We start from the raw sequence: 16,765 nt of genomic DNA, 5'->3' as shown, positions 1-16,765 counted from the left end.
AAGGACGTCTTGAGGTGCAGGTAGATAATAACCGTTGGTTCTCCTAATCTGCTCAGTACTTCCTCAAAACATTCTAGTGGGTTTGTCAGGTCTGACCACTCCTCGATGAAACCATGCTAACTCTGCCCTATTTTACTATCTACATCAAGTATTCAGAAATACCATCCTTAACGATGGATTTCAGGGTCTTACCCACAACTGAGGTTAGGTTAATCAGTCTGTAATTTTCCGTCTTCTGCTTTACTCCCTTGTTAAACGGGGTGTCAAGTTAGAGATTTTCCAGTCCACTTTGCCCTTTCCTGATTCTAGTCATTCCTGTAAGATCACATGCACTACATCTTCAGCTATCTCCCTTACAAGGCTGGGGTGTAGTCCATCTGGTCCAGATGATTTATCAATATTCTGGCTCTTCAGTTTTATAACCCATTCACTTTGGTGCTGACCACCATACTCCGTTCTTCCCCTCACTCTGTTGAATTTTTGGGAAATTAATGGAATCTTCCAATGTGAAGACTGAGGCAAAGTTCCTCAGCCATCCTTTTGTTCCCCACCAGGACCTCTCTGGCATCATTTCCAATATCTACGTTTGCCTCTCTTTTGGACTTTAAATATCTTAATAGCTAGCTTACACCCTTATTTAATTTTCTCCCTCTGTATACATTTTTGTTGTCCTCTGTTGGTCTTTGTAAACTTCCAATCCTTTGCTTTCACACTGTCCTTCACCACATTCCATACTTCTCTGTTTTGCTTTGATACTATCCCTAACTTCCCGCGTTCAGCCATGGTTGCCTCATCCTCCCTGTACCATGCCTCTTTCTCCTTGCAATGAATCTCTGCTGTGTCTCCTAAATTACTCTTCGAGCCTACTGCCATTGCTATTCTACTGTCTTTTCTGCTAGGCTACTCTTCCAGTCAATTCTACCCAGTTTCTCCCTTATGCCTCTGCAGTTGCCTTTATTCAGCTGAAGTACTTTTGCCTCTAATTCTATCTTCTGCCTCTCAAATTGCAGAATAAATTCACCCATGTTATGATGGCTGCTCCCGATGGATTCCTTCAACTGAAGCTCCTTATCTAGTCTGCCCCTTTGCACAACACTAAAACCAGTATTGCCTGTTCCCTCGTGGACTGCACCACAAGCTACGCAAAAAAAAAAATACCTTGTAGACATTCCATGAATTGCTTTTCTTACAATCCACTAAAAGTCTGATTTTCCCATTCCCCCTATTGAAATACCCCATGATCACTCTAACCATGATTTCCTACACATCTTTTCTATCACCGGATTTATCTGATGGCCCAGCTCCTCACTATTATTTGCAGGCCTGTATAAGACTTCAACTGTAGTTGCTTTAATGATGTACTTCCTCAATTTTATCCACGCAGATGCTAAACCATCTGACCCTATGTTTTTTTTTACTGTTAATGTAACTTTATTTCGCATTAATAAGACAACCCCACCTCGTCTGCCCAGCTGCATATCTTTTGGATAAGGTTTATATCCTTGAATATTTAGCTCCCAATCCTGATCCCCTTGCAGCCATGTCTCTGTGATGCCCATCACGTCATACCTGCCAATTTCGATGTGGGTTACGAGTTCATTTACGCTATTCCTCATACTGCATGCATTCAGACATAACACTGTCAGTACTGTATTAACCATCCGTCTTCTCATTGTCATTCTTTTCTAGTGTACTTGAAGTTTGTTTGTTAACCATTTCTAGACACTCTATCCTGTTAATGTCTGTGGTGGCGATTTTAATAATCTATCCTGAATTCTGCACTCTTACTTCCTCTTTTAATTCAAGTATCTAATTACCCCGTAACTGATTCACGTTCCCCCACTCACACCACCTCTCCTATTCCACTTACATCCCTATCTACCACCCTAGTTATGAGATTCATTCGGACTCTGGTCCCAACATGGATCCGATGAAGGCTGTCCCATTGGAACAGGTCCTTTCTTCCCCAGAAATGAAATGCCTTTATTCAACACAAAATACAGCGACAAAATGATTTTCTGGACAAACCAGAATATGAAATGTACAAAGAGATAAGATTGTTCAAATACCCTCATGATATCGAGCTCTATGAAGTGAAATGTGGATTACTAAACCATGGAAGTTGGGTGCAAACTTTTTTCAGTCATTACTTGACCCACAGCTGAGATGCTGATTTCCCCTCTGACAGTGATCCCCCTCACTGAGATTCTCTGGCTCAATCACTCGCACAGATTCTCAGGGGGTTATAGTTCCTTCTATCGTTGGCACAATCTATTTAAATTAATCCACCTTCTCTCTGAAGCCATTCAATTGGTCTATTGGATTCTGTTTAGCTGTCAGCCACTCAACTCTGTGATATTATAGGAGATAAATGATCTAGGATCACAACCAGAATCAGCATGGTGCTCCCAGGGTATGGCTCCCAGACAAAGAGTTTGTGGTTCAGTGGAATTTTTAAATAAAACTTCTATGTTCTGTCTATTTCTCCTCATGCTGTCTCTTGATCTATCCAATTTCATCCCCGTTTCACACCCCTTCATTTCTCACTCACTCTGTCACTCCGTTTTCTCTCCTGTCGGTTTATCTCCCTCCATATTCTTTCTTTCTGTTGCATTCTCTCTCTCTCTCTCTCTCTCTCTGTCTATCTCCAATAACTCTTTCTGCTTTCAGATAGCGGAGTTGGAGAGCTCGTGGGTGTACGAAGGACTGAATGGCTTCCGTCTGTGCTCTATTATTTCTGAGGTTCTCTGACCCACAATAACAACGTTAGGTGCCTATAGAGACAAGCTGGTTCAGTGCAGGACACAGGGCACAATCATCCATCATCTCTTGCTGTTCCCTGGTATACAACGACCCCGAAATATCTGTTCAAACAAAATAGATTGAAATTCGAACAGTTAGGGGGACGTTCGGCGGATGGTATATCAATGAGGTTTTAATAAACAGTTGCCACACACAAAATGTGGATTTGCCTGATAGGTACTCCTTCCATTTAACACTCCATAACTCCTGCCTGTACTGACGTAACTTGCCTTACTCCAATTCCATAGCTTCTCAAAAGGTCCTGACGTATACACGTTCTTAGCTATCTTAAAACTGAAAGAGTTTCCAAAATGATTCCAAAATGCTGGCCCCCTGAAATGTCAGTCACCTGTCCTGACTCATTAGTCCAGTATGGCCCTTCCTGTCGTGGACTATCCACATACCGTTTCCAGTAACTGTGCTAATTATAATGTGAGGAGTATGACAGGCATTTCGGGTGAACTTGGAGCTTGGGTGAGTTTAACTGCTATGTTAATATTATAGAGATTTGTTTGACAGAGGGATTCTGGAATCCCAATGATACACATATCGGAAATGTTGCCTCCTCTACCAGTTCTTTGCCCATATATTTAACTCTACTACCATCCTATTCCTGAACTCATTGGCACATGGAAGAGTCTTGTCGCACCAAAATTTAAATATCATTTCAGCACAACTCCGGCAAGAATTCTTTCTTTAAAAAGGACAGACCTGGCAATAAATACTTAAGTATGAGTACATTAACTGGGAAGGAGGAGTCCTCTGAATCAGTCCAGTGATGACAGGATCTGATATCTATCACATCTGGAAGGTATAGGGGAGATGTCAGGGGTGGGTTCTTCACCCAGAGAGTGGTGGGGGCATGGAATGCGCTGCCCGTGGGAGTGGTAGAGTCAGATTCATTGGCGACCTTTAAGCGGCATTTGGATAGGTACATGGATGGGTGCTTAATCTAGGATAGAAGTTCGGCACAACATCGTGGGCCGAAGGGCCTGTTCTGTGCTGTATTGTTCTATGTTCTATGTTCTATGTTCTATGTTCTATCTGCCAAACCTGCTTGACAACGAACATCATTTTTCCAGAGCGGAGAGGAGAGGAGGACGAGTGAGGGCTGCAGGGAAGGTTAGGGCTTAATTTGTATCTGGGCAGTGGCTATACCGAGGTACTACACGGATATCTCCCTAACGCCCACCTCCTCTAACCAGAAGAAAAAAGATCCTGTAAGGTGAGGCTTTTATTTCTAATCCATCTTTTTCATTTATTTATGTGCATTGTTATGTTTTAGTTAGTTGATAAAAAGTTAAGCTTACAATGGGAGGGGACCTCAGATCCATGGCATATGACTATTCCTTGATATGGGAGCTTAGGAACGTGTCTGTCGTTCCTGACTCTTACACTTGCAAGAAGTGTGTCCAGCTGCAGCTCTTGTTGACCGCATGATGGCTCTGAAGCTGCGGATGGACTCACTGTGTAGCATCAGCGATGCTGAGGAGGTTGTGGATAGCACATTTAGTGAACTGGTCACACCGCAGATTAGGATTGCTGAGCGAGACAGTGAATGTCTCCAGCTACCACATAATTCAGAAACAACACATCACCAGACCTGCAATCGTTATTCTATTTAGCTCGAGCTGAATTTGTTTTTTTTTGTTTACTTTTAGCTGTTTTTATATCTCTGCTCATGCAACTTGTAACCAATAGATGGACAAAATTCAATTTAAGGCAGATTCATATTTCGTAGAGTCCCAATTAGCCAATCAAATCACATGCTTCCTTCGTCAAACTTGCACATTATCATCTGAAAGAATTCTGGCAGACTTGTCAGCGAGTCCTCTCCTTGACGAACTCATGCTGACTCAACCCTATTTTACTATGCACCTCTAAGTACTGCATTACAAGGGCCCAGTTCTTCAGCGAAATATCCCAGGCCAAGCCATCCCCAGCTGCTTCATCAATGTCCATGCCTCCATCATCAGTTCAAATGTGGGAATGTTCAATGACAAATGTGCAAAGAATACCACCCATAACTCCTCAGTTGAAATTTAACATAGCACAATCAATTAGAGATTGGGCTCCTTTAGATTTAGTCCTATGCAATGAGAAAGTCTAACTAATAATGTTACTACAACGGACCCTGTGAGATCTGACTGTGGTGTAGTTCGTTCTGAAACTAGAGATTATAGCAAAGGAAACTAAGAGGGTATGAGTGGCAAGTTGGTGGCTTGGGCAAATCACCAAAAGCTTTGCCAGGAGACAGTCAATAGCTAGTATTTGAAACGATGCATCATTTATAACACATATACATTCTTTGAATACATAACATTCTAATGACGCTGGTACAATTGCAACATTTAAAAGGCATCTGGATGAGTATATGATTAAAAAGGGTTTAGAGGGACATGGGCCGGGTGTTGGCAAATGGGAGGATATGAGATTGGGATATCTGGTTCGTCATGGACGAGATGGACCAAACGGTCTGTTTCCGACTTGTACATCTCTATGACTCTATTCTGCGGCCTCATTGTTAATAGTGGGCTGGAAAACTCGATTAATGACCAATGTCAGGCGACCTTCCTTATGGTTTCTTGTCTTCTGCCTCCCTTCCTTCATTGCATAGAGATTTTACATTCTGATTTTCCAGTTCTCTGCGACACTCCCTGAGGACATTTATTTCTGAAAATCCACAATTTTCTCCTCTATTTCCTTCAGTAATTTGTGTTGTTATCCTTCCATCTGTGTCATCTATCCATCTTCAAACATGACAGCTTCCACAGCACATGCTCATCAGCACTGACCACTACAGTAATCTCTCGCCCTTTACTGTCTTGAAGTTCTGGAATGCTGCTAGTTGTCAACCATTGTGAGGACTGATGCAAAGCACCTATTCAGTTCATCCTCCAGTTCTTTTTTCTCTGTTTCTCTCTAACCAGCCTCGTTTTCAAGTTGCCCAATGTTCACTCTTGCATTTCTTCCTTTTGTAGATCTTAACTAAACTCGTGAAGTCTCCTTTTATATGGGGAGCAAGCTTATACATTCCATATTCTCCACTTTATTGTTCTTTTTTTAATTATCCTCTGCTGCTTTAAAAACGCCTCCCAATCTTACCGAGACTGAGGGAGAGTATGCCAGGGGATTAACTGCAGAAGGCAACATGTAACTATACTAATTCTGTTAGCCATCATTGGGTGTCATGATGACACAGCTCTACTGCCTCATAGTGCTAGGGACTCGGGTTAAGTTCCAAGCTCTGGAGCCTATTTGTGTGTCGTTTGTACAATCTCCCTGTGTTTGCTTTAAGAGCATTATCTCCTTTCATCTCTCCACTGTCTGTCTCTGTGTTTATGCCATCACCATTAATTTTGCTTTAGGTTGGCGATGAAATGCGGCAAATGCCACCGGTTTTTGGAAAAGCACCCCTGGTGTTAAGGCTGCCCTGGCTGTTCAGGAAACTTGCCTGGCCACTGGTTCCCAAGCTATCCCTCTCAGTTCCTCAGTCCATCCATTACTGCATACAGCCTTTCCTCGAGTCACTCCTGTGACTTCGCAGAAGTAATTGACTGGCACTGAATGGTCCCGAAGGAGGGCTGTGTACACAAAGACACTGGGCACTTTCTGACCCACTAGGGATGCTGGGTAAAGACCCTGCCATTGAAAGTAACAGAATAACTAAAATCCAATTGAATAGCAAAACCGTGCTTGGACCAGAGTACGAGGGGATAGCACATCCAAGGCTGTAGACAGGGCTTTAAATTAAATGGAGCGATGGTAGGCAAGAACAGATATTGGCGGAATTAGAAAACCCGAGTTAAAGGAGGAGGTAAGAGTGCAGGGGTCAGGAGAAGTTAATAAAATCTCCAACAGACATAAATATGACAGAGCGTATGGAGAGAGTTAGCAATCAAACTTCAAGCACATTGGACAAATGAATGACAATGTGAAGAGTAACGGTTAATACAGGACTGAAGGCGTTATATCCGAATGTATGCAGTATAAGGAATAGAATAAATGAGCTTGTGGCGCAGATCGAAATTGGCAGTTATGACGGAGACATGGCTGCAAGGGTATCAGGATAGGGAGCTAAATATTCAAGGATATACATCTTATTTAAAACATAGGCAGGTGGGCGGAGGAGGTGGGGTTGCCTTATTCGTAAGAAATAAAACTAAATCAATAGAAAGAAATTAAGTAGGGTCAGATGATGGGGATTATGTGCGGGTAGAATTGAGGCCTCGAAAACGTGAAAACAAAATAGTTGGAGTCTTGTACAGGCCTCCAAGTCGTAGTCAGGAACTAGGGCACAAGAAACACCAGAAGAGGGAAAAAGATTGGTAGGAAAGACAAAGTTAGAGTGATCATGCAGATGTTAATAAGAAAGGTTGTTGAGAGTGAGGACGAGCTCAGCCAGTTGGAGGATGGTGGTGGTGTTTGGGTGCAGTTCATGCCTTTGTTCCGAAAAGAAGCAGAGAGTCCTGAGACCATTCTAATGGGGGTGGGGGTGGGGAGGGGTGTGGTGGATGTGTAATGGGATGTTACATCCATGGAAAAGAAGAGATGGATGGAGCCTGCAAAATTGAAATTCTTAAATTGGTGTAAAGTGTCACATGAATCACGGATGTACATGGGCAGGGACTGGATCAGGAGGGATTGCTGAGTCAAAGTAGGAAGCGATGCGTTGTTTGTAGCAAATGCAGACTGAAGCAATGTGTCTGCCTGGGCCACCCTGTTTGTGGATGTCTGGAGGAGATGGAAGCAAACTGTGCTTTCAGAGGCCCATCAGCTTGGAGCCATTGGCTTGGGTTTGGGAATGCAATGTGGTGGGAGGGGATCACCAGTAGAAAATCGATCAGTTATCGCAGTTGATACAATGGCCTGATGTGCATTGGTGGGCGTCATGTTCTAAGAAAATACCTGTTATATGTTTTTTTTCTATCATTTGATTCTTGTTCAGATTGTGCAGCTATTCTGAATTTCTGCATCTCCATCAAGTGCAGACGACATGTTTTTTTTTCGCCGAGTGTGGCTCCTCAACATTTTTTTGACTTTTTTATACAGTATGTACAAAAATGGGCGTTGTGTTCTAATAATTTGCTTCCACTTCAAGGAAAACGTGAGGATGTGATTTGTACTCGGGCAGTGTGTCCATTACGTGCAATTTAATTGAATCTTTATTCTCATCACACTCACTCTTTCAAACAAACAATGAATGAATCCGTAAATTCTGTAGATTTGTTTCAGCTCTGACGATTGCTGGGAATGTTACAAAGGACATACTTCAGTGTCACAGAAAATACAAATGTGCAAGGTGCCAAATCCTGGTCCATACAAAATTATTCACAAGCTTTATAAATCAAACATGCAGAGGTGGAAGAGTGTACGTAAAAGGAGAGTTCAGCTCTGTGTTCAAAATGCTATTTCTGGCTCCCTCACGAAAGACCTTAACACACTCTGTAAATTCCCCAAAATAAGAACAGCAAGAGACTTTACCACTATTTTAATCGCTGTGAGAATCATGTGGTGAGGAATACAATCTCCAACGTTGCACAGCATCCTGGCTTGAATCAATATCATTGTCCCTTTATTGTCACTTGTTCAGAATCCTGTGGCTCTCTTTGAAACATATCTGTTCGTGTCCCTGCACCACGAGGGTCACTGCGGTTCACCACCATGTTCGGAATGGAAATTAGACACAGGCAATAAATGCTGGTCTTGCTAACGGAATTCACTTCACAAGAACAACTGACAGGAATCTGATCTATTAAAGGCATCCATTCTAACCGATTTGATTTCTAACGTAGTTTTAGTGAGGCTTTTACTTTGACCTAAGCATCTGATCTTTCTGTAACTCCATGAAACTTCCAGCAGTGCATTCGGAGTGCGGTTGAAAAATTACATTTGCAAGTTGTGTTCATCATTCTGAAAGTGAGAGCCTTTCTGCGCTGGAGAATGCTTTCATTATTTGTCAGTATCGAAAGGCAATAGCAACGTAGAAACTAAGATCAACTTGAACCAAGTCTGCCATGTGATAAGATCATGGATGATATGACTGTGGCCTGAAACACGCATTCCTGCCATGCCTTATAACGTTAATGCATCATTCTTAGGCGATAAACTGTCTACCTGTGTCTTAAGAGTATTCAATGTCTTACCTTCCATCACTCGGTGGGAGGGAAGTTCCCACATTCGCAGAACCCTTTGAGATGGTTAAAACAGTCATCAACTCCTTCACTGGGATATTCCCCAGTTTCCAGGAGTCCATCCATTTCTGGAAATCTCTCGCACAAATTGAAATATTGTTTCAGCATTCAACTTGAATAGACTACTCAGAATATTATGGTTTAAACGGTATCATACGTAGTTTTCCTAAACTCCAACTGATCCAAGGCCAGTCTGGCAATGTTTCCTTCAGAGATAAATGCTCCTCACAGGAATCAGTTGAGTAAATTTTCTCTGGACTGCTTTTCATGTCATTATGCCCTCACCTCTCCTGGTGTGCTCTCACCATTACTCTGCGAAACGGTAGAAAGTCTTCCCTACTTCTGGATATATTTTCTTTCAAAAGGTATGAAAATTTATATTGCCTCCCTATGAATTGCAAGCAATGTGTTTTTGTTTGTGATCCAGATGCCTGATTTCTCTGTGCCACAGCTTTGCAATCGCTTCATTGGAATAATACACTGTTTTTCCATTCATTCCACCACTCTATTCAAACACAGATACATGTTTCCTGCTATGCTCCATATACCAATTCACCTGACCAATTCGAGCATCTCTATAATATTATGAAGTGGAGGTCAACATCCATCTGACAATTAAAACCAATGCAACCAGCGAAGATCTCCTTGCCTTATAATATGGTAAGGAAGTGTGATAAGTGATGTAACTCATCTCTTTTTCGACACGCAATTTGTTATAAAGGAGTGGTTCAGTGAAATGGAATCTTCTCTTGTACTCTGTAATTAACAAGTAACTAGTTCCCTGTCTAGGTTAACACTGCTGCCTCACAGCGCCAGAGTACCCAGGTTCGATTCTAGCCTCGGGCAACTGTGTGGAGTTAACACATTCTCATCGTGTCTGCGTGGGCTTCAACCCGGGTGCTCCCGTTTCCTCTCTCAATCGAAAGATATGCAGGTTTACTAAATTGCCCATAGCGTTCGTAGATGTGTAACTTAGGTGCGTTAGTCAGGGGTAAATGCAGTTAATAGGGTAGAGTAATGCATTTGAGTGGTTTACTCTTCGGATGGTCAATATGGTCCTTGTTTGGCTGAAGGGCCTGTTTCTCCACTGTAGGGATTCTAACTCTAACAGTGAACAAACTGAATAATCACTTTGTAACTAGCTATCTATTCTGGAATAAACCAAGATTTTCTTGATTATGCTGTATCAATAATGCAGATTCCACTCGTAAATCCATTATTAGTAAGAACAATAAATTAAAACTTAGTTTCTCAAAGTTCATGCAGAATGAATTCACTTGAGATTTCGGTATCTTATCCTCTCGTCTTTCTCTGTCTGAAGTGCCTTCTCAGTTGTTTTCTGGTTTCAAGACTATTTGCTCAGCGTGTTGTGCGCCTTTATTGATGGATAGAGCTTTTTAGATAGAGCATGGAGATTTTTTGTGAAACCCCAATACTTCTTTCACAGATGACATTTCCCTTTTATCATCTTTTCAGATGGTAGTTGACTCTCCCCTTCCGTTCAATTGCCTCTCTGTTGTATATCCCTCCTTGATACAAGAAATTCTTATATAATGATTTGTTTCAGATTATTAACTCTAAAATGGACTCTTAGTCTCCAAGTGCCTTTTTAACTTAATTGGCAGAATTTGAAATGTTGCCTGGGTAAAAGTGCTGCTTGGGTCCGATAACTGAATGGTTTTGCTCCATTCTGTCAACTGGGCACATGCAAACTGCTAACCTCCAGACGTTCACTTTTCTATTTAATCACCGAAAAGCACCTTACCTTTTCAAAGGTCATCATGGTATTGTCCAAAATTTTATAAGTTCGCCATTTTTACGCACCAATACACTAATATCCACTTCACATCTTCCTTTCTTAGCTTTTCAATCATTATATTCTTCCATATTACAGTCAGACGTTTTTGCCAAAAAATATAGATTGTGGCCACATTCCAATGTGTTGACAAGGTAATATTTTTGCACCATGTCCAAACTGTCAGTTTGGAGCAATGCTAACATGTTTTGTGGCTCTATCATAGACAGGCAGGAGGCTGGAAGAATACAGCAAGCCAAGCAGCATCAGGTGGTGGATAATGGTTTAACCACGAAACGTCGACTTCTCCAGCTCCTGATGTTGCCTTGTCTGCTGTGTCCTTCCAGCCTTCTGTCTGTCTATTTTGAATTCCAGCATCTGTAGTTTTTTGACTCTTGCAGCCTCGTTTCCCAGTTTCCAGCCTGGAGTTGCAGAAAAAAATCTTTAAGTCGCACAAGAATGCTCAACACTCTTTACTTCCAATCTAAATGGTTATTTCCCATTCCATACACTTGAAATATTGACTTCTCCACCTCCCAATTCTCTACCTTCCTTCAGTCAACCTCTATCTAAGCCAATACTCTACCCGTAACCACATGGGAACTAACCTACTAGATCAGTCTTTTATGTAGCACCTTGCCAAATGCCTCTGAAAGTCTCCATATACTATATCCACTGGATCCCCAATATCCAACTTCCTCTTTGCATCCTCAGTGAACCCCAGAAGATTTGTCCAACATGACCTACCCTTCATGAAACTACTGAAACTGGTGACATGATCTTTGTTTTGCCACGGGTTCAGCTATTTCCTTCTTTATGATTGATTCCAGCAACCTCACAACACAGAGGTCAAGCTCATTGGTATGCATTGCCCCACCTTTTGCCTATCTCCCTTGTGAATAAGAATGTCATATTATTACGTTTCCAATGCATTGGCACCTTTCTACAATCCAAGTAATTTTTCAATCTCACAACCAATGCATCTATCATCCCTGCTGCTAGCTCCTTTAATACACTTGAGACTTATCTACCTTTAATCCCATTGGTTTACTTCATACATTTGTTCCTGGTCATAGTAATCATAGAACATAACAGCACAGTTCTGACCCAGCGGACCTCGATGTTGTGCAGACCTGTGGAACCAATCTGAAGCCTATCTATTCGACACTACTCCATTTTCATCCATACGTTTATCAAATGACCATTTAAATGCCTTTGAAGCTGGTGAGTTCACTACTGTTTCAGGGCAGGTGTTCCATGCCCCAACTATTCTCTGAGTAAAGAAACTATCTCTGACATCTGTCCTATATCTATCACCCACCCCCACCCCCATCAATTCAAATCTATGCCCCTCGAGCAACCAACACCATCCGAGGAAAAAGGCTCTCACTGTTGTTACGACCAGGGGTAATCACCTCTGCGAATTTAAACCAACAACACAGAAAACATTCACCCCGTGCTGTAATCTGTTCAAATTCCAGAGGCAAAGAACTATCCAGAAATTACTATTTAAAGTAAAAATTAACAACTTTCTTATTTAAGTCTAACAGAGAATAATATTTAACAACTACTTACAACTCCTTAACCTTAAAACTATCTTTTACCTCCACCTCTATAATACTACTCCGATCAAAAATTCTAGATTAAGATTTCAAAATAATCTTATCTCAAAACCAGGCAGCTGTCGATTTTTCTCCATATTTCTGCCATCCTTTCTTATTCTTGAGAAATCTGCTTCCCAGATCTTTCGTTGGTAAAAGTATCTGTTGGGGAGCATGATCTTTCTGCTGCCAGGCTGGACTTGTTGGCGGCTTGCTCCGCTTTGCCCTTCTGGCTAACTGTTCAAAACGTTTAATATTTATACCCCAAAAATGGTTTGTTTCATTAGTTTAAATATTGTGAAAATACTAAATACAAACTTGATTGGCATTTGGTATCTTGGGACACCATTTAAACTGATTGGCTAAATTTGAATTTGTTTGTGTCTCATAGCAACCTAGATACTGCTAGCTGTTTCAGCAAATATTACATTTTTAATTTTCCCAGTACTCAGTGCGCTTGCTAAGCCCTTGGCCAACCTTTCAACTCTCTTAATGGTATAGCACACTTAAAACTTCATAACACTGTCTACCCTATCTCACCCTCTTATTATCATATATAGATTAATTTAGTCACCTCTCAACCTTCTTCTCTCGAACAAAAACCGCCGTAACTACCTTAGACCTTCCTTATAAGACCTTCCCTCCAAATCAGGCAACATCCTTGTAAATCTCTTTTGAACCCTTTCCAAACCTTCCACGTCCTTCCTATGATGCAGCAAACAGAACTATGTGCAGTACTCCAAGTACAGCGACACCGGAGTTTTGTGCACCTGCAGTGTGATTGTGTGCCTCCAAAATTCAAACCCATCACCAATAAAAGTTAACATACCATACGCCTTCTCAACGAGCTTATTAAACTGGGTAGCAACTTTCAGCGATCTCTCTGCTCATCAACACCGCCAAGAATCTTACCATTGGCCCAGTATTCTTCATTCCTGTTGCTCTTTCCAAAGTGAATCACGTCTCACTTTTCCACATTAAACTCAAGTTACTACCTCTCAGCCCAGCTCTGCAACTTATCTATGTTCCTCTGTAACCTGCAACATCCTTCAGCACGATCCACACTTCACTCACCTTAGTACCATCCATAAATTTACTAACACAGCATTCTGTGCCCTCATCTAGGTCATCTATAAAAATGATAAACAGCAGTAATCCCAACTAGATCCTCTGTAGGAACTATAGTTTTTGTGCAGTCTGTGAAAACAGAAAGCATTAGTTTTGTGCCGCTGCCATTTTTGAGTTTCTCATTGTTATCATGTCAGTTTCATCCTGAAAAAAAGCCATCACTAAGTTTCACTATGCGCTTCCTTTTTCTATACTAGTGAAAGCTTCTGAAATCAGTGTTTATATTTCCACTCGTTTCCTGTCATAGCTTCATTTAATGATGTGTGTTAACACGTTGCTGAAATTTATTTCTTTTGTTGTTTTCATTAATTCACCGCAAGAAGGCATTGATGCGTTGGCCATTTATTGTCCATCCTTGATTACCCATAGGACAGTTAGGAGTTATTTACATTACTGTGGGTCTGGAGTCACGTGTAGGTCAGACCAGGAAAGGATGACAGTTTCCTTCCCATAGAAAATTAGTTAAACAGGTGAGCTTCTCATGACAATCTATTCACGTTCACCACCAGTTTGTTAATTCCAAATTTGAATTCAAATTCCACCAACTGCCATAGCAGGAATCGAACCCAACTCCCCAGAACATTATCTGCGTCACTCGATGAACAGTTCGGCAATAACACACTAGGCCACTACCTTACTCAATCCCCGGGAGCGTGACTAACTTGTGCAGTATGATTTGCTCAAGTTTTTGCCCTCATGCTGTCATTGACTTCCTTATCTAGGCATGGATGATTTTTCTCTGTCATGCAATTCCTCTTCTCTCCCGAATATACTTGAATTGAGAGGTATTTAATATCCCCTTAAGTACTTGCCAAATTTCTTCATCTGGCCTGCTTTTGACTGCTCCCCCCACCCCTAATCAACCCCTTCCTTAGATAACTGTAAGTATCATTGCCCAACACTAAGGCTCTTGTATGTGACTCTGTCCTCACTCTTTCAATCAGTAAGTTGTGGTCCTTCGTTCCCAGAGGATCCTTAACAGCAAGATAATTTTTCATTCCTTCCTTATAACGAATCTAAAGTAGCCTGCTCTCTGGTTGGTTCCATGACATGTGCTCGCAGAAACAATCCTTCATATAATCTATGAATTGTACTTGGAGCCTACCCTTTGCCAAGTTGATTAATGGATTCAATATGCACGTTCATCCCACCATTGTTATCTTGTCACGAGCCCTCATTATTTCCGACCTCTGAAGTACTTTGGGGAGATGGTGGCTGAAAATTATTTTTCCAAAGAGGTATCTTCCTTTGCTTCTTATTTGCACCTATACTGATTTTCATTTTGTTCCCTAGTACCAATATCATTTCTTAATCTCGTCTTGATATCATCCTTAACCAATACATCAATTCCACCTCCTTTACCTTCATGTCTATCCTTTCGGAATACCGAGTACCCATGGACAGTTCACTGTCCAGTCCTGAGCATCCTGTAACCATGTTACAATCATCCTTACAAGGTCATACCTATTGATCTCTGTATCTACTGCCAGCTCATCAATTTTATTCCAATTACTGTGTGCTTTTAGGCATAAGGTTTTTAAATAAGTTCTTTTGATTTGGCTTTCTCCTTTAATATTTTCTTAAGTCCGAGCTTCCTGATCTCACATACATCACTCCTTCACGTTACCCACACTTTCCATGTTTATTTTTTTAATCTCTGATAAACACCTCTATCATTTATTCTAACCTAACCTCCAACTCACATTTTGGACTGATTTGATTCCTTCTCGCAGCATGGTCATGAGACTGGCCGTGACTGATGTCCTACTCACCTCTACCTTCTGCTCCGTTCCTGACCTGCTGCTTTGTTTCCCAGCCTCCTGGTTTATGAGTTTAATCCAACTAATTTGCACCAGAAAACCTCCCCACCAGGATGTTGGTGCTCCTACGGGTAAGATGATATCTGTCCATTCTTTAAAGCTCCTACCTGTCTTGGAAGAAGTCCCAATGATCCAGAAGTCTGAAACCCTCATCCCCGAACTCGCTCTTTAACCATGTGTTTACTTTCTCTCTCTCTCTCTCTCCCTCTTTCACACACACAGCTCACACACACACACACAGAAACAGACACATACACAGACACAGAGATACGTACAAACACAGAGACACAGATACACAGACACAGACACACAAAAAGACAGACACACGCACACACACAGACACAGACACAAACACACACGCACGCAGCGCATTACTTTGTAGAAGAATGCCACTAGACAATAGACAATATACAATAGATGCAGGAGTAGGCCATTCAGCCCTTCGAGCCTGCATCGCCATTCAATATGATCATGGCTGATCATTCCCAATCAGTATCCTGTTCCAGCCTTATCTCCATAACCCTTGACTCCACTATCTTTAAGAGATCTATCCAATTATTTCTTAAATGAATCCAGAGACTGGGCCTCCACTGCCCTCTGGGGCAGAGCATTCCATACAGAGCATTCCACACTAACCTTATAAATAATCAGAATGATAACTGGAATGAAGGATTCAGTTAAAGTAGGGTGGGAAAAGTTAGACTTACTCTTAATTGATTAGAATAGACAAAGATGTGAACTTATTGCAGTGCTCAAAATTATGAACAAAAAGGGTAAAATGAAAATACCCAGTTTCTCTTCTCTGGTATTACAGCATCTAGGTGTCCCAGTTCCAAGATTGTCAGCACAAGACTCGGAGTGAGATAAAGAAAAAAATAACTTTATTGAGAGAGTTGTTCGGATTTAGAATGACCTGCCTGGGAGGTTTGTGGATGAAGATTCAAGAGGGAACTGGATATATATTTGAAATTTTCGACTTTAAAGGACTACAGTGATAGAGGTGGCGAATGGGAGGATCTTGGTTGACATTTCAAAAGCTGATGCATTCATAGTGGCCCAATAGCCCCTTGTGTACATTAAAGTTCTGTACTCTATCATGAACAGATGCAAGTCAAAGCCAGTATCAGATTATTTCCTGTTGTAAATGCTGGCAAATATCTGATCGCATTTGCTGCAGCATAACCATTCAAAATGCAAGTATTGCAAGGTCAGCTTGATGATGAGCTCTAATTAGTACTCTGCACATGAATACTTTAAATCTTGTATTCCAATTACTAAAACAAATATTTCCTTTGCTTTGGCACGAAATTCTTTGAAAATGTCTGACTGTTCAATCACATGAATATATGTTCATCGTTCTTTTTAACATTTTACGTTAAATACCATTCATTCTAAAAATTGCAAGGTTTCAAATTATTGTTCACT

Source organism: Chiloscyllium punctatum, chromosome 31, assembly GCF_047496795.1.
Source record: "Chiloscyllium punctatum isolate Juve2018m chromosome 31, sChiPun1.3, whole genome shotgun sequence".
NCBI lineage: Eukaryota > Metazoa > Chordata > Chondrichthyes > Orectolobiformes > Hemiscylliidae > Chiloscyllium > Chiloscyllium punctatum.
Note: the sequence above shows the minus strand (reverse complement) of the source record.